At 41.6% G+C, this 27679-nt stretch overlaps 1 non-coding gene across 1 annotated transcript; it reads right to left on the bottom strand.

Annotated features, from left to right (window-relative positions):
* Window positions 1-2642: 2642 nt before the first annotated feature.
* LOC136762256 (U5 spliceosomal RNA) lies at window positions 2643-2757 on the bottom strand. The gene has a single exon (XR_010820462.1). It is a non-coding gene; the product is annotated as a U5 spliceosomal RNA (small nuclear RNA).
* Window positions 2758-27679: the final 24922 nt, after the last annotated feature.

Genomic DNA, 27679 nt, shown 5'->3' on the forward strand with positions numbered 1-27679 from the left:
AAGAGTGTTATACCTGTTTTGGTGATTCTTTGTCAGATTCAGAACAATTTGCTGTGGGGCTGTCAGAACCACTTGATGGTGACACACTTTTGTCTTCATTGCTGATAAATGTGGCTTTTGTTACAATTTTTTTCAGATTGTCCAAAAGGTCTGGAATCTCTGGAGAAAAAAACCTTAGTATTAAATGATAATCATTTCTAGTAATATATTTAATACAAAGTGAAAACAAAACCATCAATGCCTGCAATTATACTTGAGAGACTTGCTCTATGTTATTGGCAAACTGACCTTTTTGTGGGTCATTAACATTAGCTACGAAAAAAATAGAAGAGATAAAATACAAGAATTACCAGGTCTAATGTAATGCATATAGTCATTAATGTAGGATTATGAAGTTATGTTGAAAAACTTTATTTAATAATCAGTATTATTAAACTATTAGACAGTGCACATTAAGAGTCTGTATTGTGGTTCTAGATTACTTCAGTATGATCAACTATAATACATTACTCTGGAATCTAAATTACTGAAGAATAACATTTATCAAGGTAAGGAATTATTTGCTATAAATAAAAAAACTTACCATCAACCATACGGTTTCGAAGACATTGGTTTTCATTTTTAAGTCTTTTTAAGTGTTTTCCTTTTCGAGCTGCTTAACTTTTTGCTGTAGCTCAACTTCACTGGACTCTTTAAATGTCTGTAGAATATGACGGGATCTAATTCTTGAAGCTCCATCGGTTTTCTTTCTTATTTTGTGCTGTATTCAGAGAGGAAAAGAGTTTAAAATGAATATATATATATATATATATATATATATATATATATATATATATATATATATGAAAATGATTAAAAAAAAAACAATCCTGCAATACATTTATTTAATATTTGCAGTAATTATCTCACCGGTAACTGTGGTTCATCAAGGTCACTATCATCTGAAATTTGAAGTTTTTTGTTTGGTTTAGGTACTCTCTTCATTTTAGGAGAGGGCATTTTTGTTAGGTCATTAAGTTTTCTTCTTAGTTCGCCTTCTTTTCCTAAAATAAAAATAAAATAAATAAAACCCTGCATTATGTCCACAGATATTTGGGGATTATATTTATTTGTCATAAAAATACTGTGCTTTGACCATACAAATTAAGATGAACAGCCAACACTGAATCAAAACTGAAGTTAAATTATATCTGGTTTAATTTATTTTGTGATTTGGGGGATTTTATTGTAAAGCACAACACACAATAAATCGTTCTTACAAATGCCAGTCAAGTATGACGAGTTTTTAGCGCCCTCACCACCACCTACCATGTTATAAGAGTATGTTAGAAGTACAACACATTAATAACTTAAACATTCATTTCAAATATACTGTGATTGTATATATCAAATAGCATGTAAAGACTTTAATGTTTTTTTTTTTTTAAATAAACATTGTTACCAGTCATAATGATCTGCGCTTCATGGACAGGCCATCCACCTTTTGGAGGTTTGTTCGTGTCTCTCCACTCTGCTCTGAAGTTTCGAGTCGTCTCTTCGTCATCATCAGCAATGCTGAATAAATCAAAATTGCGAAAGCAAGCAGTGGGAATCACGCTGTAAGAGTCTTTGTCGACCCCGCTTTCCCACTTCACCAACGCGTGCATCACCGCCATACTACCTTCACCTTCTCGTCCGTTTTTTCTGCGCCTTTTTCCCCCGACAAGTCACGGCACAAAAAACAGTCCCGCTCTGCATTCTGGTACTTGGCGTTCTTAATAACACCAACAGGGTGTAATCGCATAGACCACTCGAGTATAAAGTACTACATATCCCATCAGTTACAGTTTTTTTTCATCTTCTGAAACTGCAATTTAGCACTTTCAACTGTTTCTTAGTGATTCCTAGAATTACTAACCGGTATTGTAGTCAATGTGTTTATAACCTTTTTTGTTTAACGATTTGTGTGTTATCCTATGGGATCCCATGGTCTTTGATTTGGTCACGGAAGTGATTTGTCTTTGATTTGTTGATCTAGAGTTGAATTTTAATTAGTTTTTCCCTTTTGTATAATTAGTGTAGTGCTACATTTAGTCTTTGTTTTTAAATAAATTTGACAATTTATATCTTTGGAATTGGTGTCTGCGTCCAATTATTACAGAAATTGAGTTCTACAAGACTCCAGGATTCGTGATAAGGTGATACTATGAATTCACTTCTTTAATTGAAATGTATAAGTGTACCTTACGCTACATATATGTATGTATGTATGTATGTATGTCCAATTGCTTTGACAATACAAATGAATTGAATTGAGAGAGAGAGAGAGACAGACAGACTGACAAACAGAAAAACAGACAGACATAGACACACACACACACACACACACACACACACACAGAGCCAGCCAGCCAGCCAGCTCAGCGATGACATCACGAGCCTCTCTCAGCTGACTGCTATGACATCACAGAGCACGTACATTCCGTTGCTTGCCGTCTGTCAACCACTCAGTCACTGCCAGCCAGACTGGCTGGCTGGCTGGATGGGGGGGCTGCTTGCTGCTGCTGCGTACCTTAGCAAGCTTATTTGCTTGACCGGCCTTCCTACTCCTCTGCCCACATGCCCACCTATGCCCGATCTGCTGTTCACCTGGATCACAGCTCCGCCCCAACAAGGCAGAGCCCCCCAAGAATGGTACAAACTCACCCACGATCCCCTCCACGGAAAGCTTTAGCAAAAGGCAAAAGCGTTATACGTAATGAAGAGGAACCCGAGTCCAAGACGCATCCGACCAGCCATACATATTTGTGTGTATTAAAGATCACATTTTCTTACATTTAGTTTTTCTGTACTTTATTACATCTTATTGTGATTTATAAAAGTATTGTTTCTTTTCCATATGTATGTATGTATGTATGTGTGTGTGTGTGTGTGTGTGTGTGTGTGTGTGTGTCTGTCTCTGTGTGAAAGTTAGTGTGTGTGTCTGTACGTGTGTGTGCCTGTCTCTGTGTGATAGTGTGTGTGTGTGTGTGTGTGTGTGTGTGTGTATATGTCTCTCTGTGAAAGTGTGTGTGTGGGTGTGACAGTGTGTGTGAGTGTCTGTCTGTCTGTCTGTCATGTAACTCGCACATCTGTGAGGGCACCATTTTTGCAGAAGAGATGTACACATTTTGGAGCAACATATGCTGCCATCCAGACATCATCTTTTCCAGTGACGTCCCTGCATTTTCAAACAGATCACATTTTATTACACTTTGTTTATCTGTACTTTATTACATCTTATTGTGATTTATACTTGTAATGTTTCTTTTCCATATATATGTATGTACAGTGGGGGAAAAAAGTAATTGATCCCCTGCTGATTTTGTACGTTTGCCCACTGACAAAGAAATGATCAGTCTATAATTTTAATGGTAGGTGTATTTTAGCAGTGAGAGACAGAATAACAACAAGAAAATCCAGAAAAATGCATTTCAAAAAAGTTATAAAATTGATTTGCATGTTAATGAGGGAAATAAGTATTTGACCCATTTTCAATGCCCTGGCTTAGGGTTCTCACCCATGATTTGACGGTACATGGCCCCGTCCATCGTCCCTTTGATGCGGTGCAGTTGTCCTGTCCCCTTAGCAGAAAAACAGCCCCAAAGCATAATGTTTCCACCTCCATGTTTGATGGTGGGAATGGTGTTCTTGGGGTCATTCCTCCTCCTCCAAACACGGCGAGTTGAGTTGATGGCAAAGAGCTTGATTTTGGTCTCATCTGAGACCACTTTCACCCAGTTCTCCTCTGAATCATTCAGATGTTCATTGGCAAACTTCAGACGGGTCTGTACATGTGCTTTCTTGAGCAGGGGGACCTTGCGGGCGCTGCAGGATTTCAGTCCTTCACGGCATAGTGTGTTACCAATTGTTTTCTTGGTGACTATGGTCCCAGCTACCTTGAGATCATTAACAAGATCCTCCCATGTAGTTCTGGGCTGATTCCTCACCGTTCTCATGATCATTGAAACTCCACGAGGTGAGATCTTGCATGGAGCCCCAGACTGAGGGAGACTGACAGTTATTTTGTGTTTCTTCCATTTGCGAATAATCGCACCAACTGTTGTCACCTTCTCACCAAGCTGCTTGGTGATGGTCTTGTAGCCCATTCCAGTCTTGTGTAGGTCTACAATCTTGTCCCTGACATCCTTGGACAGCTCTTTGGCCATGGTGGAGAGTTTGGAATCTGATTGATTGATTGCTTCTGTGGACAAGTGTCTTTTATACAGGTAACGAGCTGAGATTAGGAGCACTCCCTTTAAGAGAGTGCTCCTAATCTCAGCTCGTTACCTGTATGAAAGACACCTGGGAGCCAGAAATCTTGCTGATTGATAGGGGATCAAATACTTATTTCCCTCATTAACATGCAAATCAATTTATAACTTTTTTGAAATGCGTTTTTCTGGATTTTCTTGTTGTTATTCTGTCTCTCACTGCTAAAATACACCTACCATTAAAATTATAGACTGATCATTTCTTTGTCAGTGGGCAAACGTACAAAATCAGCAGGGGATCAAATACTTTTTTCCCTCACTGTATGTATGTATGTATGTATGTATGTATGTAAGTGTGTGTGTGTCTGTCTCTGTGTGAAAGTGTGTGTGTGTGTCTGTCTGTGAAAGTGATTGTGTGTGAAAGTGTGTGTGTCTGTCTGTCTGTCTGTGAAAGTGTGTGTGTGTGTGTGTGTGTGTGCGTGTGTCTGTCTGTGAAAGTGTGTGTTTGTGTGTGTATGGGTGTGACAGTGTGTATGAGTGTCTGTCATGTAACTCGCACATCTGTGAGGGCACCATTTTTGCAGAAAGAGATGTACACATTTTGGAGCAACATATGCTGCCATCCAGACATCATCTTTTCCAGGGACGTACCTGCATTTTTCAGCAGGATAACGCCAAACCACATTCTGCCCAGATTTCAAGCGCATGGTTGCATAGGCAGAGAGTGCGGGTGCTAGCATGGCCTGCCTGCAGTCCTGACCTGTCTCCGAATTGAGAATGTGTGGCGCACTATGAAGTGCAAATTAAGACAACGAAGGCCCTGTGCAGTTGCGCAGCTGAGGAAATGCATAATGGATGAATGGGGGAAAATCCCGCTTGCTAAACTTAACCAAGTGGTGTCTTCAGTGCCCAAGTGCTTAATAAGTGTTATTAAAAGAAAAGGTGATGTTACATAGTGGTAAACAGTCGACTGTCCCAACTTTCTTGGTTTCTTTTCACTGCTAATGAGATGCTGTAGAGTGAGTTAGTTATATTGCTTTCAGGAGCTCTAATCGTATTGATGAGTTCATGCAGCATTTGTAATTGAATTTCAAAAATAAATCTTTGCTGTCTGGCCTGTGTGTATGAGATGTACTCTGTCAATCTTTGGCTAACAACTGAAACATTGGTAGAACAGAAATGGCAACATAAAAAAGAAAAGTACATTTTAAAAGAGCACATTAAATAGGATGAATATACAGTTTTTTACAATCACTTTGTCACTAATTTCAGAACCTTGATGTCATTTTTCAAAACTCTAGACACAAAACTCAAAACGGTCATCACTTGTAACACAGGCTGTCCAATGTTCAAAACATTGCATTGTGCATTCATATCTTTATAGAAACCTAGCACTTGCAGACTTGTTGGTTCAAATAACTCATTTATCATGAAATACCATAGTAACATAGTAACACAGAAGATACCGATAGTTTCACTGTGTAGTTGTTCGTACAATCATTAAATATTGTAGTACAAAATATGTGATACGTTTCATTATGGTACTACACATAAATACATCACTGTAAAAGGACTAGTAGAGAGAATACTACAGACACAGTGGAATCATTGAACAAAATCTGAAATGTATTGATGCAATACAATCAAATCACACCATAGGTTTCTTTGAATCCATGCAAAAATAATTAGCTACAAAAACGAACAAAACTACAGTAAAATGTCAACTGCAGTGTTCCTCACCTGGCTTAGTGTAAAAAGCAAAACAAAGGATTGATTACTGTACTTCTAAATTTCCATCAGCCCTGTGTTCAGGTTCAGGTTCTCACAACCATTTTTCACAAGAGGCATCTTGAAACTGAACATACCTGAACATACTCAGTCATCAGCTGCTTCACTCTGTCTGCATTTCTTTCAAAAGGCACACTATACTCTGTGCTACACATTGGTATGCAGTATACAGTCATTTGACAATTGAGAGTAGCCTAATGTTTAGTGCATGCTGAAGACTTGCCGCTTCTCAGTACGGACATTTCTGATGATTGAGGCCACAGTTGATCCTGAGTTGATTCTGAGGTTTGATTGAATCATTGTAGCTGCCTCAGTCATGGTCATGCCATGATTTACAACATGTTCTACAACTATTTCTCGGATTTCACTGGACACTATTTGCTGTTGCTGCCGCTGTCTGGTCCGTGGCCTTGTCCTCTACCACGTTCCCCCAACACCTCTCAAATGAGGCCCATGGCTGCCTCTCTGGTGAGGCCTAAGCCCTCCTCTATGACGAGGCCCACGACCACCTCTCAGAAGGGGTGCATGTCCCCTTCCATTCCTTTGACCACCACGTCTTCCTCCTCCCACTGCTTGACCTCTATTGTGACCTGGATGACCTGCCGGCTCCATGTTATCACTGTGTTGCTCGGGTGGATAGCACTCATTTCACTCGATACTCGTACCACAATGTGAAATCAATCATCAATAACCAGTTGGCAGTATTGGAATAGCAATTACAAGGGCCTGCATACATACAGTAATGTCAAATCTGATGTGGAAGAACAATCATCTTCAACCAGGTTGGAGCGTTAGTTGCAATGCCTTTAATACACGCAGCGTGGAGAGGAACAGTGACTCAAGAAGATCCCAAAGTCGCTCTGCCTTCATTTTAACAGTCAGAGCTTTTATACACAAAAATCAAAGAGCTGGTTATAATCAGAAAGTCATTACTATGTTATCTTAAAAGTTAGCTAAGCAGAATTTATATCATTATAGGACAGAGTTCATAGATCAACACATGGATTAGGGAGCAGGCACTTCAATCATACTGTTTGACATTGTCTCCAAGATTCTCATCGTAAATAACAAGCAGAAATCAAACTACCTTCTGGCCTGACCTTCTAGCTTGACCTTATCTTTCTTAAGTATACAAGAGAGAAAAACAGGTATTAGAGAAAGAATTTCTAACTTTCCTTCCACACTGAAAACATGGTGTGGAAAAGTGCTACATGATGATGAATGATGATGAAATATTACATCCATAGATAATGTAGTTCAACTGGTTCATGCTCCTCGGTTATTGGTGTCAATGGATCTCATTATCCTGAAACTTTCATGATCGAAACATGGAATACTGTTCGTCAGTTTCCATAAAACTATGAATTAAGAGTAATGCAACAGTCACTTATCATTTTGAGCAGCTGTATCAATTGATAGTTAGATCTTTGTAATGAAATGAATAGACAGTGATCTCAGATGTAATGTGTGAATTGCATTTTGAAATGGTAATACTTTGACGTTAAGTTGTATCATTTTAGTTCAATGAACAAATGATCTGAGGTTGATGTGTATTGTATCCAAGCAATTGAAAAATGTGCATTTTGATCATCGGGTGTGAGTTTAGTGTCTAGAGTTTTGAAAAATGACATCAAGGTTCTGAAATGAGTGCCAAAGTGATTGTAAAAAAGTGTAATATCAGGGGACAGTGGCTATTACTGATCTGGCCTTCCGTGGCCTCTGTATTAATGTAACAGGTCACATTGTATGTGTACACTGATACTTGATAGTATAATATAGTACAAGTAAAAAACATACATAGGTATCATAGAAGTATTTTGCAGAAATGATTAAGGATACTTATCAAAATGGAGAGGAAATGCTAAATCCAGTCTCCCCAGGCTGAGCTTCTATTGCTACACCTGCTAAGTGGCTGCTGGCCCCACTATATGGATAGAGCCACACCAAGTACAAGAGTCTCCCCATTGCTATTTATATCTCCCTATCCAGTCTTCTATACGTGTCAGGTATACAAGTGTGTGTGTGTGTGTGTGTGTGTGTCTGTCTGTCTGTCTGTCTGTGAAAGTGTGTGTGTGAAAGTGTGTGTGAGTGTCTGTCTGTCTGTCTGTCATGTAACTTGCACATCTGTTAGGGCACCATTAATGCAGAGATGTACACATATTGTTTATTTTCCATATATATGTATGTATGTATGTATGTATGCATGTCCAATTGCTTTGACAATACAAATGCACTGAATTGAGACAGAGAGAGAGAGAGAGAGAGAGAGAGAGGTGCTAAGGCACATTTGTAACATAAATTAGGGAACATTTGAAACATGCTTAGGGAACATTCATAAGAACATAAGAACATAAGAAAGTTTACAAACGAGAGGAGGCCATTCGACCCATCATGCTCGTTTGGTGTCCATTAATATCTAAGTGATCCATGGATCCTATCCAGTCTATTTTTAAATGTTCCCAAACTTTCAGCTTCTACCACTTTCCATCTTGAATGCCTTGAAGCCCAATTTCCATTTGTTGTCCCCTGGTGCGTGTGTCCCTGCTGATCTGGAAAAGCTCCTCTGGTTTGAGGAACCTTTCATGATTTTGAAGACTTGGATCAAGTCCCCACGTAATCTCCTCTGTTCCAGGGTGAAAAGGTTCAGTTCCCTCAGTCTCTCCGAGTAGGACTTTCCCTTCAGACCTGGAATAAGTCTGGTTGCTCTCCTCTGAACTGTCTCTAAAGCAGCAATATCCTTCTTGAAGTGTGGTGCCCAGAACTGTACACAGTATTCCAGATGAGGTCTAGCGCATTGTACAGTCTTAACATTACTTAAATTCTACACTTTTGACGATATACCCTAGCATTCTGTATGCCTTTTGTATTGCTTCCCCACATTGTTTGGATGGAGAAAGTGAATCCACATAGATTCCTAGGTCTTTCTCATGCATTACTTCATCTAGATCTGTACCTCCCATAGTGTAATTATAGTGGACATTTTTGTTTTACTGCATGTATTACCTTGCACTTGTCCACATTGAATTTCATTTGCCAGGTGTCAGCCCACAACTGAATTTATCTAAGTTCCTCTGAATAGCATGTGCTGCCAAGATTGTATCTGCTAAGCCACCTATTTTAGTATCATCTGCAAATTTGACAAGGTTGCTAAGTATCCCAGAGTCCAGATCATTAATATAGATTAGAAAAAGCAAAGGCCCTAGTACTGATCCCTGTGGAACTCCACTAACAACCTCACTCCAGTTAGAAGTGACTCCTCTAATCTGTTTCCTATACATCAACCAGTTCATAATCCATCTACTTACATGACCCTGAATGCCTACAGCTTCCAATTTGAGGATCAGTCTTTGGTGTGGAACCTTATCAAAAGCTTTTTGGAAATCTAAGTATATCATATCATATGCTTTCACGTGATCTACAGCTGCAGTTGCATGTTCAAAAAAATGTATTAAGTTAGTAAGACATGATCTGCCTCGTCTAAACCCATGTTGACTATCTCCAAGAATATGGTTTTCATTGAGATGCTCCTCTATTTTCTGTCTAATCATTTTTTCCAACATTTTACAGGTGATGCAGGTGAGACTGATTGGTCTGTAATTTCCTGGCTCAGTTTTGTCCCCTTTCTTGTGGATTGGTATGAAATTTGCTGTCTTCCAGTCAGTGGGAACATCCCCTGTTCTAAGTGTCATTTGAAATAATCGAGTTAACGGCCTATACATAATTTCCCTCATTTCTTTAAGTACTGTTGGAAATATCCCATCTGGCCCAGGTGATTTGTTTGATTTTAATTCTGCTAGTCCCTTTAGTACCTCCTCCTCATTTATCCTGATCTCTCTTAGGGTTTGACTGGATTGATTGTCAACCTGTGGCATGTCATCTGTTTTTTCTTTTGTAAAAACCTCTGTGAAATACTCATTTAGAATATTTGCCACATCTTGTTCATTTTCCAAGATACCTCCATTTTTGCCCTTTATCTGTTTCACCTCCTCCTTAATTGACCGCTTGCTGTTGTAATTTTGAAAAAAGCTCATTGCATTGGTTGTAGCTCCAAGAGCTATGTTTCTTTCTATTTCCCTCTTTGCTTTCCTGATCCCTTTCTTAAGATCTCTTTGCAGCTCAACATATTCTATGTATTTTGTTTCATCACCATCCCTTTTGTATGTGCTATACAACATTTTCTTCCTCTTTATATTTTTTTGCATGCCTCTGGTTTGTATGTATGTATGTATGTATGTATGTATGTATGTATGTGTGGAAGGAAAGTTAGAAATTCTTTTCTCACAACTGTTTTTCTCTCTTGTATACTTAAGAAAGATAAGGTCAAGCTAGAAGGTCAGGAGGCCATAAGGTAGTTTGATTTCTCTTTGTTATTTACAATGAGAACCTTGGAGACAATGTCAAACAGAATGACCTACGTGCCTGTTCACTAATACCATGTATAGACCTATGAACTCTGTTCGATAATGATATATGTTCTGCTTAGTTAGCCTTTAAGATAACATAGTAATGACTTTCTAGCATGTATGTATGCATGTATATATATATATATATATATATATGTATGAATGTATGTATGTCCAATTGCTTTTGACAATACAAATGAATTGAGAGGGAGAGAGAGAGAGAGAGAGACAGACAGACAGACTGACAAACAGAAAAACAGACACACACACAAACACACACACACACAGAGCCAGCCAGCCCGCCAGCCAGCCAGCCAGCCAGCCAGCTCAGCGATGACATCACGAGCCTCTCTCAGCTGACTGCTATGACATCACAGAGCACGTACATTCCGTTGCTTGCCGTCTGTCAACCACTCAGTCACTGCCAGCCAGACTGGCTGGCTGGCTGGATGTGGGGGCTGCTTGCTGCTGCTGCGTACCTTAGCAAGCTTATTTGCTTGACCGGCCTTCCTACTCCTCTGCCCACATGCCCACCTATGCCTCTACTCCAAGATACTTATACAATAGAAAAACTATGGTAATAATAATATAGCCCAAGACAAAAAATATTAATCTTTCTAGACTGTATTAAAGTTCAGCACTTCGGAAAAATAGAATTATTTTGTATTTCAATAAAACAAAAATTATTACTGGTATCCACACACCCAACCAATGTAAATGTCACGGACGGTGTTAATTAGCTCCTTAATCACCATTACTTATTATATTTATATTTCACTTCACTTTATGCAATATGGCTTGTGTATTTTGTTTGGTTCTATATTGCCATTATTTTGTGTGTTGATTATCTTTCACTTTATTGTTTAATTTGTTATTCACTTAGTATTATTTTGATTGTTTGCACGCGTGCCTTATTATTTTTGTTTCTTCTTTCTTTCACAACTCACCTGGGTCCACCTGCACTCTTCACACGCGTCCCCACTTAATCACCCTGCCCTGGGAGAGGAGAGGATTATCTGCTGTAGTCCACTTTCCAATGTGGGAGGTCTCTGCGGCTCATATCTCATTCAATTATTTATTCATTTATCCTACATCAAGTTTATTTATTTTCCCACGTTTCATTCAATCACCATCAGAAGCTCTCTGTGCTAAAAGTGGCAGCACATTTGTCTCACACACATCAAACTCACCTTTTCCTGCTTCCCAAGCCTTATCAACTTACTCAGACCCTCGTCAACTTACTCAAACCCTCTTCAACTTTGGTTAACATTGCTCTGCATTCTAACAGCTATTCTTTCTCCTATTCTTAATTTCTTACAAGAAATGTATTCAGGTTTTTTTATCAATATGTTTTATTTATATTTATACAGATGTCACTCCATTATTCGTTTATTGAAGTCATATATGTACCTAACAAAATGTTAGCCAATAGGCCATTGATCTCAATAATGATTCCCATAATCCTAGGACACCTTCTCTTTTACTCTTCCTTTCCATTCTTACTTTTCTCCTGTAAAGCATTTTATATTACTTGAGCTTACTTATTCTATAGTTGTAATCTTATACTTCTGCGGTATCTTACCCTTTTCCTACATCACTCATCTTAAAACCATGGTCTACTTTGACTTTCATTTCAGGTATTATATGCTAGGCACCAATAACCAAACATTTTCTGAAAGACTGTAACATGTCACCAGACTGTTTACATTCTCCTGCTTTCACAGGCTGCACCAGGCTCTCTTCTAACCTTTCGTTTCCTTGAATTTGACTTTTGACAGAGCTTGTCCATAACATGATGTTTAACAAACAAATTCTGGTTCTTCTTGTGGAGACACCATGACTATTTATGTATTACTATTATTATCCATCTGTTTATTCAATGTATATTTTGGATTACTTTTCTTATAATAGTCTTTCTTTCTGATTTCTGATGCTTGAGGCACTCTGTATAGAGCCAAAGATCCTCATGAATATGATAAATCTGTTGTTACATTTTTAAATATAATTCTAAAATGATTGCCAAAACATAGACATTTACCTTATATCACCTTCAAACTATACATATTCATAAACACACAAAGCACATACACATTGATATCTAAAGATAATTCAGATATCCGATCTGTGGCATGTTTTATTGACCCTGCAGTGTCTCAAACAGCCCTTATAACTTATTATTTAAGCTTATGATTATTTAGAATAAAATGTCAAATAATCCCACTCGATTATTTCATTATTTCACTATCTCAGTTTTCTTGATCCATTGTGAAAAAGTTCTGTTATTTCCTCCTCATCTGTAGAGGCTACATTAGCCCACTCCCCGGTCTGATATTCTCGTAGTAACTGTATCCAAATGTTGGGCGGACATTTAGCCTTCACGATGATGTGTACATCGTGCGGGTGAAGGAGGTGAATAACCATCTTTTCATCTAGAATATCCCAAAAAGTTGTGTTACCCTGGTTTGGTTTTAATTTTGGGAGGGACACCCATATAATTTCTTTTTCTCCTGGGGAGAAGGGGACATGGGTTTTAGTCGTATAGACTATTGATTGACCTTCCTCTTTACTCTGTCTAGTTTTGACTTGCATGGGTGCAGCTGGGACCGTTTTCAGAGCGGTCAGATCTGGATACAATGTATTATTATAACCAAAATCAGTGATTGATTTATATTCCGGATTATATGGGGGAGGAGCGCTAGCAAAACCTCCTTTTTCATATTCCCATGCTTTGCGATCTAAATCATCCCAATCGGGCCTGTCGTCCTCGGAGTGATCTGTGTCGCGACGCGCTGCTAACACGGCAGCACATCGCGCACCTACACCTTCACCTTTTCTGACCACTTTTCTTGCCCTTCTAATTTGCCTTGTAGTTCTATTAATTCTATCGTATTTTTCACAACTTCTTCTCTCAATTCACATTACTGTTTATGATGATCTTCCATTTCTGTTATTTTCTTTTCTTGATTCTCACCAACCTGACACAATATCACAATTCCTTTCTCTGTCTTATCTGGTTGTTGTTGCTTCCACCAGTCCCGGTGCTCCTTCGGAGACCAGTCTTTCTCCCAACTTCCTTCCAACATTTTCTTCTCTACATTCTGTTTTTTTATTTCTCAAAAAACCAATAATGCTGGTGTCACTCACTGTGACGATTTATCTGAAATATTACATTATTATATATTATTTTATGTATATATATTATAATAAAAACAAACACTCCAGTAAGGTACGGACACCCGTACATGACACTGGCTAAGGTAAGGGAACCCATAAACAACCATAAGCACCCCCGGACCTAGGACAGACTGTAACTTGCTAACTTGCTAACTTGCTAACTGTTTTGTTTGCTTCACATCGTTTGCTGCTAGTTGCATGCCAAACGAGTTCGTTCTGTCCAAAATATAAGCTTTTTTCTTCTAATAAACTCAATAAAAATACAGTGCACTAGCAACTATTTCCCTTTCAAAAGTTGTAGTCCCGTTTCAGTTAAAACAAAATGTGTTCTTCAAACAAAGAAAATACTTGTGTTTCTTTTCCCTCTTTACCTGCTCTTATCACAAAGCTTCTCAACACAATCTCAGGTGCAGGTGCACTCTGCGCTATCCTTTGCCCGAGCTTTGTCCAGGAAAACTCACTGTAGCCATCTTAGTTCAACACGGGCTCTCCTTACCTGCGAGTCACACGGGTCCAGTTCACTTTGCAAGTGAACAGTCTCTTCTCAGAAACAATAAGGAAACTTGGAAAGAAACACAATCCCAGGTCGGTGTTAAAAAAAAGTTCTTTGTTTTCATATTAAAAGAAAACATTTGTATTTTCTCTGCACACTTCACAGCTCCAATTAGCACACTCAACTAATCCCTGCCCCCCTCAGAACCGTCACTAAAGAAAGGTACTCACAGTCATTTTAAATATGACATCCTGTAGTGTTTCATTTCAAAATATGATCTTATTATCACTTGAACCAAATAAATCCTTTGACCCACTAATACCAAATTACAGTTATGGGGGCCACAGATGTGATTTGAAAATACGATCTTCCATGTCTTTCTGTTGTGTTTTGACCTGGGGATCTGTAATTGTCCAAGTGGCTACTGCACATGTACTTATTTAATATTAAATGTGTTATTTAATTAGGCTTGGTTCTGGTGAGCATGTACAAGACGTCAGCTTTTTAAATAACTGTGTGTATTGGATCATACACATTTTAGAAATACTCTCTCAAACTTCCCGCATTGGTACCTCACCAGGGAGGTAGAAAACAGCAATAGCATTGAAAAAGTGTGATTGTAGTTCTGCTCTTCTGCAATATATTTCTACAATATCTTTAACATCTTCTTTAACATTGTTTTAAAGGCTGGGACCAATATGGTGGAATATCTCCAACACACGGACATTGAGAGACTCGACCCCTTTGTGCTGCTGCTCAGAGACCAACTCTCAGTTGTCTCTGAGTAGGCTATGGATCAACTTCCTTTCCTAATATGAAGGAGACCATGGATACAAAACCTATGAAAAACAGGTGATTATTGTTATTCTTCTCATTATAAACTACTTAATACATCTCTCCCATAAAGTACAACAGGATAGTGGTGACGTCATTCAGGATTGGATTGCCATTGGTCAAAAGCCCTCTGAGAGAAATTGTGTGGCGACACTCCACACTCTTAGAAGAAATTGTTCTGCACAGAACCATAAAGGGTTCCTCGAGTAATCGCTCTGGTGGATCCCTTTATGGTTCTATGTAGAACCCCTTCAAAGGGGTTACATGAAGAACCCCCAAACATAGCGTTCTACACAGAACCATTCGTTTTAAAATGTTATATATAGAACCCATTCAAAAGGGGGACACGTGCTATACCTGAATTTGTTTTCCAAATACAATCTTTAAAAAATGTATGAGTTCATATATACAAACACACATACACATCGTAGAAATCGCACTACTAGTGAAGTAACTTCATTTACATTATATGCCACAACTCCTCAATTTGGAACGCAAAAACAAGACATCTGATGTAAAAGTGTAAACTAATTACGAACAGCACTTTTGATTTTTATCTTCAATTCAGGGGCTACTTATTCGAACAGTAAACTGTATTCTCTCTTCAGAGTGACTGGAATGTTTTTGCCTACATTCAACTTAAATATGAAAGTTTCCAAAAACGGCATAGTTTTCTTTAAGGCTATTCAATGCCAAACACAAAATTCTCTCTGCTTTCAGTGCTTGTCCTTCAGCACAATTACACAGGTTCATGATGTTCTCATTTCAATACATTGTTTTCTTATTTAAACTATTTGACTTTGAGCTTACATTGAGAATAAAATCACTTTTGCAAGTAAAACCTGGCCAAGAAAGGAAGCAGCACTACAATAAAACAATACACAGAATACAAAGCAGTTCCTTCAAAAGTGAAAGTGATAAAGAGTGATGTCTGTCAGTAAATTACGTTGAGATACATATTGGTTATTTTGAATTAGGAGTCCAACTTCAATAACTTCTATTAACAAGCCAAAATACAGATCAGAATTACGGGTAATTGAAAATAATATGTAGCGCCTAGGTAAGCTTGGATGTGTTCAGAGAAACACTAAAAACGGACCTTCCTCACACCCGTCTTGTTGAGGTGGACGTGGTCATACAGGTGATGTGGCTGGATGTCTCAGTGGTGTGCCAGGTGGACGTTGGGGAGGAGGGCACATCTTCGGGATACTTCTGCGTTGATGGCCTGGATGATGTGCAGGGGCACGTCTGTGCGGGGCAGCAGTGTGGAGATGGTGATTTTGGCAGTTTGGAATTCCTCTGTGGCTTTCTTTGCCACCTGTCTCAGGGCTGAGGCCACATCGCCCCTGCGGGCACTCAGGTCGTTAGTGCCGGTGTGGATGAGGATGTGTTTGACCTGGCACAGCCTCCTCTTGGAGAGCAGCTCCAGGGCTCTCTGTGCTGTCGGGCACCAAAGCTTTTTCACTTTTCGCCCAGGGAAGAGGCGCCTCTCATCCAGGAACTTCCCATTGGAGTCGCTCAGAATGACCACCTCTGTGTTGACCTGCCACTCCGGGTTTTGCGTCGGGAGTGGTGGGGGCAGCGGGTGTGTTTTAGGGGAGTGGCGTTTCAGGGGTTTGTGTATTAGTGGCAGGTCTGGTGATAGTGGGGGTGTCAGGAGTGGTGGGGAGTGTGGGTGGATCAGTGGGTGCGTCAGTGGGTGCGTCAGGGGTTGTAGGTGTTGTGGGGTCAGTGCAGTGCAGTCTCTGTGCTCCTCTCTTAGCTTCTCCAGCTGGCTCTGCAGGCTCCTCAGCTGGCTGTGCTGGGGTGTCCTGGTCAGCTCCTCCCTCGCTCTGTGCAGCTCCGTCCTCAGGGTTTGGCTCTGCTCCTCCTGGTCTCTTACTGCTGCTCTCAGCTTATGGATCTCAGCCTTGTGGTGCATCTTTAGTCCCTGAACTCCGCAAACTTCAGCTCCAGCACTGATAGGCATTCCTTTAGTGTTTTAATGTTGCTGGAGAGTTTTGGGGAGACAGGGGGGCAGTCTGTGGGAGATGGGGCACTGTCTGGCTCCGTGTGGCTGGGGGCAGACTGCAGGGTGGCCGGCTCTGGCTCGTGTTTCTCTACCTCAGTCTGCTGCTTTGAGGTGTGGAAGCCGAGAGATAATTGGTCCAGGCTGCTCTCGCTGTCCTGCACCATGATGGTCCCGTTGTGGTATACATTAAAAGTGAGCATCACACTGTCTGTGTCTTTCTCTACCAGCACTGAGATCTGCCTGCCTCTGCTAATGCCCCTCTTGTTGTTATTGGGGTATGTCTGGCACAGGGTTTTGTGAAAGGCGGTGTAGAACAGTAGATTGTTCTTGACCCTGTTTTCTCCTTTACCGGTGTAGTCTAGGATGAGGGTCTCAGGAGATGCTCTCATCACAGCTTGTTTGTAGTCCTTCTTAGCCTGTGCAGAGCGAATGTCTTCAGGGTATCGGATTTCAAAAGGCAGCTCTGCAGTCAGACTGCTGTTCGATAGATTTCTATCAGTCTCAGTGGCAGTTGGGCTCTCTCCTACTGTCACTCTATTCAAATTGGAGCTCTGCATTTTCATTGGCTGAGTCAACTACTGAGAATGCTTATTTATTTTATTAATACATATTTTTTTGTTTAATTATTTGTCTCTATAGGTGAAAGGTCTTACCTCCAATTCTTGTCTTCAGCTTTTCTTTTCTGACTTTTCTTCCTGAACTGTCTCTCTGCTTTCTTCTTTTTGTGTTTCTCTTAAAATTATTATTTTTTGAATACTTTTTCTTCTGAATTTCTATTCCATGTCTTCTGTGTATGTTTATAGTGCTATATATTCATTTGTAAATGACAAATTAAATCCGCTTATGTATAAAAACAAATGTTTTTTAGGAGCTCATATTCCTCTCTCTCTCTCTCTCTCTCTCTTTCTCTCTCTCCCTCTCAATTCAATTCATTTGTATTGTCAAAGCAATTGGACATACATACATATACATACATACATACATACATACATCTACACGGAAAATAAATAATAGAATTATGAATCACAATAAGATGTAATGAAGTACAGAAAATGAAAATGTAAAAAAATGTGATCTTTAATACATACAAATAAAGAAAATAGGTTTACTATTTCCAGATTCCTTTTTTGAAATACAATGACATGCATAACAAACAAGTATTTACATTATATTTACAGCCGGTGCTCGTGTGTCACTGTGTCCCTCAGGCTGTGGTAGGCGCTGACATATTGGGCAGCCAGGGTGGCTGTGTGTCCCTCCCCCAGGAGGACTGGCGTTTTTCTTTTTTCTCAGTTTTGTCACAGGTTGGGTGGGCATCCATTATGTTGTTACAGAATTTGTCCCTTATTTTGGGCTAAAGCTTTCCGTGGAGGGGAACGTGGATCAGTTTGTACCATTTTTGGGAGAATCTGCCTTGTTGGGGCGGAGCTGTGACCAGGTGAACAGCAGATCGGGCATAGGTGGGCATGTGGGCAGAGGAGTTGGAAGGCCGGTCAAGCAAATAAGCTTGCTAAGGTACGCAGCAGCAGCAAGCATCCCCCACATCCAGCCAGCCAGCCAGTCTGGCTGGCGGTGACTGAGTGGTTGTCAGACGGCAAGCAACGGAATGTACGTGCTCTGTGATGTCATAGCAGTCAGCTGAGAGAGGCTCGTGATGTCATCGCTGAGCTGGCTGGCTGGCTGGCTCTGTGTGTGTGTGTGTATGTCTGTGTGTGTGTGTGTGTGTCTGTTTGTCTGTTTTTCAGTCTGTCTGTCTCTCTCTCTCTCTCTCTCTCTCTCTCTCTCTCTCCCTCTCAATTCAATTCATTTGTATTGTCAAAGCAATTGGACATACATACATTCATACATACATATATATATATATATATATATATATATATATATATATATATATATATACATACATACATGCATACATGCTAGAAAGTCATTACTATGTTATCTTAAAGGCTAACTAAGCAGAACATATATCATTATAGAACAGAGTCCATAGGTCTACACATGGTTTTAGGGAACAGGCACGTAGGTCATACCGTTTGACATTGTTTCCAAGGTTCTCATCGTAAATAACAAACAGAAATCAAACTAGCTTCTGGCCTGACCTTCTAGCTTGACTCTATCTTTCCGCCTTATATACTTGGTGAATAATTGAGGAAGTAGCACCAAGTGACCACATTAGGCTGCCTGAGGGTTTCTGGGGAGTGTAGTTGTCTAGGGTCGGTTTTCTTCCCTAGAGTGCAGACCTTGCAGCAGACCTGGCCTGACATGTCTGCCATGTATGACCCTGCCCCTTGGTTTGTCCCACATCCTCCCCCCCAGCTGCGACCCCATAGGTCGAGCGACAGCCGCAAAAAAGCATGCACCCGGGACAGCCCATCAACATTCCCCATGGCCTTCCCTGGCCTGTGCTGCAGGGTGAAATGAAAATGTTGGAGACTCAAAAACCACCTCATCACACGGGCATTCCTGTCTTTCGAACGATGCATCCAAGTGAGGGGGGCATGGTCAGTGATCAGGGTGAAGTGCCTGCCCAACAAATAGTATCGAAGACTGTCCAAAGCCCACTTCACTGCCAAACATTCTTCTTCAACTACCAAATAATTTATTTCATTGGATTCCAACTTTCTGCTAAGGAACAACACCGGGTGTTCGTGATCACCCATTCTTTGGGACAAAACCACTCCGATCCCCACCTCAGAGGCGTCCGTCTGGACTATAAATTCTTTCTGAAAGTCAGGTACCATTAAAACGGGGTTGCGGCAGAGCGCCTCCTGTAGGCTCCGGAAAGCCCGGTTTGCTGTATCACCCCATCTAACCATATTGGGTTCTGTAGCCTTAGTCATATCAGTCAGAGGGGCCGCTAAGGTAGCATAGTTGGGAATAAACCTCCGGTAATACCCAGTTAACCCTAAAAATGCCCTAACCTGCTTTTTATTGACAGGCCTAGGCCAAGAGTTTATGGCTTCAACCTTGGATATTTGGGGTTTCACCATACCCCTCCCTACTGTATAGCCCAAGTATTTGGCCTCTTCCAACCCCAAATTGCATTTGGTTGGATTAGCCATCAGGCCTGCTGCATGTATTGAATCCAATACCGCTTGGAGCTGAGACAAATGTGATTCCCAATCTGGACTGTGAATGACCACATCATCTAAATATGCTGCCGCATACGTCCTGTGTGGTCTAAGTATGTGGTCCATCAACCTTTGAAAGGTGGCAGGAGCACCATGCAGGCCAAAGGGCATCACTGTGTAGTGAAACAGACCATCTGGGGTTGCAAAGGCTGTTTTTTCTTTGGCACCCGGGGTCAAGGGAATCTGCCAGTAGCCCTTGGCTAAGTCAATAGTTGAAATATAGCGAGCATTCCCAATATTCTCTAACAATTCATCTACTCGGGGCATTGGGTATGCATCAAACTTTGAAATTTCATTAACCTTTCTAAAATCATTACAGAATCTCCAGGAGCCATCAGGTTTGGAAACCATGACTATAGGGCTGGACCACTCACTGTGGGATTCTTCAATAACCCCTGCCTCCAGCATTTCCTTAACCTCATTTCTAATAGTGTTCCTGCGAGCTTCTGGTACCCTGTAAGGCCTCATATTTACCTTCTTTCCTGGGAGAGACACAATGTTGTGAGAGACTAAATGGGTACGCCCCGGTATGCCTGAGAAAACTTCCCTATTACGTATTATCAAGTCGTTCACCTCCTTCAACTGGTCAGGTGACAAGGCAGCTGCAATATTCACCTTCGGTGTCCCTAGTGGCTGAGGGGGGTAAGTCAACATCAACACTTCCCTGTCCTTCCAGGCTTTTATTAAGTTGACATGATATATTTGTTCTGGGGGTCGGCGGCCGGGTTGCTGAACCTTATAGTTCACTTCCCGTATTCGCTCTATAATCTCATAAGGTCCCATCCACGTAGCCAGAAATTTACATTCTACAGTGGGAACCAACACCAACACCCTATCACCAGGCTGGAACACCCTCAGTGTAGCCTGACGATTATAGGCGAATTGTTGGTGTTCCTGTGCCTGCCTTAGGTGCTCTCTCACAATGGGAGTGACTGTGGCTATTCTCTCTTGCATAGCATTGATGTGCTCGACTACACTCCGGAAAGGAGTGGAATCGTGTTCCCACGTTTCACGGGCTATGTCTAATATCCCCCTGGGGTGCCTCCCATATAACAGTTCAAAAGGCGAAAAGCCCAGGGAAGCCTGTGGGACTTCCCTAATGGCAGACATCAAGTAGGGCAGCATGAATTCCCAATTTTTCCCATCCTTATCGATTACCTTTCTTAGCATGGACTTCAGGGTCCTATTAAATCTCTCAACCAACCCATCTGTTTGTGGGTGGTAGACTGATGTTCTCAACTGCTTAACCTGCAACAATTTACACAGATCGGTCATAACCTTAGACATAAAGGGTGTGCCCTGATCTGTTAATATCTCCCTCGGTATCCCCACCCTACTACACATCAACATTAGCTCTTTTGCAATACCTTTTGAAGCCATGGTCCGCAGTGGAATGGCTTCTGGGTACCTGGTGGCATAATCCAAAATAACCAGTATATACTGATGCCCTCTGGCTGATTTCGGGAGAGGTCCCACCACATCCATAGCTATCCTAGCAAAGGGGGTCTCTATGATGGGCAAAGGGACCAGTGGGCTTCTGAAGGCTGGTTTAGGAGCATGTAGTTGACATTCAGGACATGAGCTACAATGTTCTGTCACGTCTGCATGTACGCCTGGCCAGTAAAACCTCCTCAGGAGTCTATCCTTGGTTTTGTCCATCCCCAGATGTCCCCCCAGGATATGCCCATGTGCCAGATTGAGAACTGTTCGTCTGAATGGGGTGGGAACTAGCAATTGCTCCACAATGTCCACCCCTATCTTATTTACACGGTACAATAGGTCATTTTTTACCATAAAATAAGGATAAGCTGTTGGCGGGTCTGCAGTAGTCATAGGGGTCCCATTTACTACCTTCACATTTTCTTTAGCATAGTGTAGAGTGAGATCTCGCACCTGTGCGCTGCCAAAATCAGTGGGGAGTCCCTCTAACACTGACACTTCTACATTGTCAGCTTCAGGGGTCTCTATGAATGGATTCTCACCCACCCTGCTAGTGCTGGGTTCCTCACCCTCCATAGGGTCATCTACGTCACTACATTCCACCCCTATGTTTTCAGTTTAATTTTCCCCAACCAAAACCTTCACTGTCGACTCAACTGGAACCAGGTCTACTTTTAGCTCTAGTTGTGGGATCGAGGCAACTTCTGGCTTACAGTTTTCAGTGTGCATTTCCAATTTACTATGTTTTCTATCTAGTTTTCCAAAATTAGGAAAATATCGTCCCAGTATCACATCATATGGCATGTTGGGTACCACACCGACTTCGTAATCTAGTTTCCCGGCCTCTGTCTGTATGTTTACAAGGGCTGTGGGATAGGGGCGTGTGTCACCATGTGTGCATGTGATACTGAGCTCCTGATGTCTATCCAGCTTGTTGGTCGCTACTAATTTTTCTGTGACCAGTGTAACCATACTGCCAGAGTCGAGTAGAGCAGCCACTTCTTTCTCATCGACTATCACTGTACACATGTGTTTTGGATTAGGTACTCCGCCTATGAAAACATCCGTCCCAACAGGGCAGGCATAAAATACCGGTTTCTCTTTCCCCATATCACACACATTACATTGCATTGGTTCCTCTCTACCTGGGCAGTGGGCCGCAATATGTCCTACTTTGTCACAATTGTAGCAGACAATTGGTTGTGATGGTGACCCCCTATAACCCTTAGTCTCGGCTTTAGGCCCCACCTTTGCCCCCCCCAGTCTTGCTCTTTTCTTCCAACCCAGCGCGTCATGTTTCCCAGAGTACTTTGGAACCATCTTACCCGGTCCGCTGGTTCGTCATGGCCTGGGGAACGAGTTTTTAACCTCCGGTACATGCTCTGCTGCTCCGGCTGTATAGAACCGCTCTACAATGGCCACCAAGGTGTCAGCGGACAGCACCTCATTCTGGCCAACCCAGCGTCGAACGTCCTTGGGCAAACAGCGTTGGTAGTTGTCAAGGACTATGGCCTCCACCACCTCGGCTGATGAATGGACCTCTGGCTGTAGCCATTTCCTGGCCAGATGGATCAGATCAAACATCTGCGTTCAGATTGGTTGTCCTGGTTGGTAGGCCCACTGCTGAAACCGATGTGCCCTCACTGCGGTGGTCACGCCCAATCGGGTCATTATCTCCGCTTTCAATTTATCATAGTCCTGGGCGTCCTTCAGCTCCAGATCAAAGTACGCTTTCTGTGCATCCCCTGCCAGATAAGGTGCCACAAGCCCTGCCCAGGAATCTTTTGGCCATCCCTCTCTCCGCTGTCCTCTCAAAGGTCATAAGGAAGGCCTCAACATCGTCCTGTTTTGTCATTTTCTGCAGAAAGTGATTGGTGCGGGGAGTGGAATGGGTTGCAGCCCCCTGTGGCCCAATCCTGGTTGCAAGTGCTTCAACACTCTCTTTCAGCTCTTTAGTCACCTTTTCCTGCTCTTCTCTAAACATTTTATTTGTATCATGCTGGACCTGCAGTGCTTCCTGATGCATCCGCATAGCATCCTGGTGAGCCACCTGCTGCACCCTGGTCGCTTCCTGTTGGGCTATTACAGCCTGTAGTTTTTTTTTTTTGGATAAAAAAATTCACTCAGCCAGTCTGGGTTTCATGAGGTGCTGCCCGCATTCTACACCAAATGTGACAAAACGCCTTGGCTGTACACATGTGCGGGTCTTCTCTGTGATCTTCTTAGGAGTAAAAACCAGTCATGACCCAGGGAGGAGGTTGCAAATACAGGGCTGTGCCTGTATGTTTACTTCAAACAAAACAAATCTGAAAACAAAACCTAACTCACACTGGAGTTGTAACTAATCTTACATAATCATTCTATTTTAAACAAAGTCTGGAATAAATAAGTCTTGGCTTTCTCCTTATGAGCTACCTCTGTTTTCCAGATAACTCACCCTATTGTCTCTCACTTCTCTCTCTCTCAGGCCCGCCTTATATACCTGGTGAATAATTGAGGAAGTAACACCAAGTGACCACATTAGGTGCTAGAATGGCTGCCTGAGGGTTTCTGGGGAGTGTAGTTGCCTAGGGTCGGTATTCTACCCTAGAGTACACACCTTGCAGCAGACCTGGCCTGACATATCTGCCATGTATGACCCTGCCCCTTGGTTTGTCACAATACATACATACATACATATACACGGAAAATAAATAATAGAATTATGAATCACAATAAGATGTAATGAAGTACAGAAAAAGAAAATGTAATAAAATGTGATCTTTAATACATACAAATAAAGAAAATAGGTATACCATTTCCAGATTCCTTTTTTGAAATACAATGACATGCATTACAAACGAGTATTTACATTATATTTACAGCCGGTGCTCGTGTGTCACTGTGTCCCTCAGGCTGTGGTTGGCGCTGACATATTGGGCAGAATGTGTCCCTTATTTTGGGCTAAAGCTTTCTGTGGAGGGGAACGTGGATCAGTTTGTACCATTTTTGGGAGGATCTGCCTTGTTGGGGCGGAGCTGTGATCCAGGTGAACAGCAGATCGGGCATAGGTGGGCATGTGGGCAGAGGAGTAGGAAGGCCGGTCAAGCAAATAAGCTTGCTAAGGTACACAGCAGCAGCAAGCAGCCCCCCCATCCAGCCAGTCAGCCAGTCTGGCTGGCAGTGACTGAGTGGTTGACAGACGGCAAGCAACGGAATGTTCATGCTCTGTGATGTCATAGCAGTCAGCTGAGAGAGGCTTGTGATGTCATCGCTGAGCTGGCTGGCTGGCTGTGTGTGTGTCTGTGTGTGTGTGTGTGTGTGTGTGTGTGTGTGTGTGTCTGTTTGTGTTTGTCAGTCTGTCTGTCTCTCTCTCTCTCTCTCTCTCTCTCTCTCCCTCTCAATTCAATTCATTGTCAAAGCAATTGGACATACATACATACATACATACATACATGCTAGAAAATCATTACTATGTTATCTTAAAGGCTAACTAAGCAGAACATATTTCATTATAGAACAGAGTTCATAGATCTACACATGGTTTTAAGGAACAGGCACGTAGGTCATACCGTTTGACATTGTCTCCAAGGTTCTCATCGTAAATAACAAACAGAAATCAAACTACCTTATGGCCTCCTGACCTTCTAGCTTGACCTTATCTTTCTTAAGTATACAAGAGAGAAAAACAGGTTTGAGAAAATCATTTCTAACTTTCCTTCCATACAATAATACATACATACATACATACGGAAAATAAATAATAGAATTATGAATCTCAATATAATGTAATGAAGTACAGAAAAAGAAAATGTAATAAAATGTGATCTTTAATACATTCAAATAAAGAAAATAGGTTTACTATTTCCAGATTCCTTTTTGAAATACAATGACATGCATTACAAACGAGTATTTACATTATATTTACAGCCGGTGCTCGTGTGTCACTGTGTCCCTCAGGCTGTGGTAGGCGCTGACATATTGGGCAGAATGTGTCCCTTATTTTGGGCTAAAGCTTTCTGTGGAGGGGAACGTGGATCAGTTTGTACCATTTTTGGGAGGATCTGCCTTGTTGGGGCGGAGCTGTGATCCAGGTGAACAGCAGATCGGGTATAGGTGGGCATGTGGGCAGAGGAGTAGGAAGGCCGGTCAAGCAAATAAGCTTGCTAAGGTACACAGCAGCAGCAAGCAGCCCCCCCATCCAGCCAGCCAGCCAGTCTGGCTGGCAGTGACTGAGTGGTTGACAGACGGCAAGCAACGGAATGTTCATGCTCTGTGATGTCATAGCAGTCAGCTGAGAGAGGCTTGTGATGTCATCGCTGAGCTGGCTGGCTGGCTGGCTGGCTGGCTGTGTGTGTGTCTGTGTGTGTGTGTGTGTGTGTCTGTTTGTGTTTGTCAGTCTGTCTGTCTGTCTGTCTCTCTCTCTCTCTCTCTCTCTCTCCCTCTCAATTCAATTCATTTGTATTGTCAAAGCAATTGGACATACATACATACATACATACATGCTAGAAAATCATTACTATGTTATCTTAAAGGCTAACTAAGCAGAACATATTTCATTATAGAACAGAGTTCATAGATCTACACATGGTTTTAAGGAACAGGCACGTAGGTCATACCGTTTGACATTGTCTCCAAGGTTCTCATCGTAAATAACAAACAGAAATCAAACTACCTTATGGCCTCCTGACCTTCTAGCTTGACCTTATCTTTCTTAAGTATACAAGAGAGAAAAACAGGTTTGAGAAAATAATTTCTAACTTTCCTTCCATACAATAATACATACATACATACATACGGAAAATAAATAATAGAATTATGAATCTCAATATAATGTAATGAAGTACAGAAAAAGAAAATGTAATAAAATGTGATCTTTAATACATTCAAATAAAGAAAATAGGTTTACTATTTCCAGATTCCTTTTTGAAATACAATGACATGCATTACAAACGAGTATTTACATTATATTTACAGCCGGTGCTCGTGTGTCACTGTGTCCCTCAGGCTGTGGTAGGCGCTGACATATTGGGCAGCCAGAGTGGCTGTGTGTCCCTCCACCAGGAGGACTGAGCGTTTTTCTTTTTTCTCAGTTTTGTCACAGGTTGGGTGGGCATTCGTTATGTTGTTACAGAATGTGTCCCTTATTTTGGGCTAAAGCTTTCCGTGGAGGGGAACGTGGATCAGTTTGTACCATTTTTGGGAGGATCTGCCTTGTTGGGGCGGAGCTGTGATCCAGGTGAACAGCAGATCGGGCTTAGGTGGGCATTTGGGCATAGGAGTAGGAAGGCCGGTCAGGCAAATTAGCTTGCTAAGATACGCAGCAGCAGCAAGCAGCCCCCCCATCCAGCCAGCCAGCCAGTCTGGCTGGCAGTGACTGAGTGGTTGACAGACGGCAAGCAACGGAATGTACGTGCTCTGTGATGTCATAGCAGTCAGCTGAGAGAGGCTCGTGATGTCATGGCTGAGCTGGCTGGCTGTCTGGCTGGCTGGCTCTGTGTGTGTGTTTGTGTGTGTGTGTGTGTGTGTGTGCGTGTGTCTGTCTGTCTGTCAATTCATTTCAATTTAATTCAAAGGTGCTTTATTGGCATGATCTATCACAATATTGCCAAAGCAGATACAAATGTTCTATCAATCAAGACAAAACATTGCAATACAAGATTCAGTGGAACAAATATAGTACACATTGAAATAAAATTAAGTAGGATATAAACCATATTTGTTGTTTGTATCAAAATTTGTGTCATGACATCAGAAAAATCACTGTTTTTATTTCGTTTTGCAAATGGAGTGCCACAGGCTGGTGTCTACACACTGTCTCGCAGGCTGTGGCAGGTGGATACATATTGCGCTGCTAAGAAGGCAGTGCGCTCCTCCTCTCCCAGCAGGACGGGGAGTTTGCAGCAATCGGGGATCATGCTGAACTCAGGGATATGCATTTTTAATATTTTAAAGTATGTCTCCCTGATTTTTGTGTATTTAGGGCAGGACAGCAGGAAATGCGCCTGTGTTTCGACCTCCCCTAGGTCACACTGGCTGCACAGCCGCTCTTCTCTGGCAACCCAGAATTTTCTGTAGCGGCCTTTTTCAATGGCGAGGCTGTGGTCAGTGAGCCTGTATTTAGTTAGATTTTGTCTCTCTTTTATATTTTGGATTTTTAAGTATTCAGCCAATGTAATGTTTCTATTCAG

The sequence above is a fragment of the Amia ocellicauda genome, chromosome 10 (assembly GCF_036373705.1).
Source record: "Amia ocellicauda isolate fAmiCal2 chromosome 10, fAmiCal2.hap1, whole genome shotgun sequence".
In the NCBI taxonomy this organism is placed as follows: Eukaryota; Metazoa; Chordata; class Actinopteri; order Amiiformes; family Amiidae; genus Amia; species Amia ocellicauda.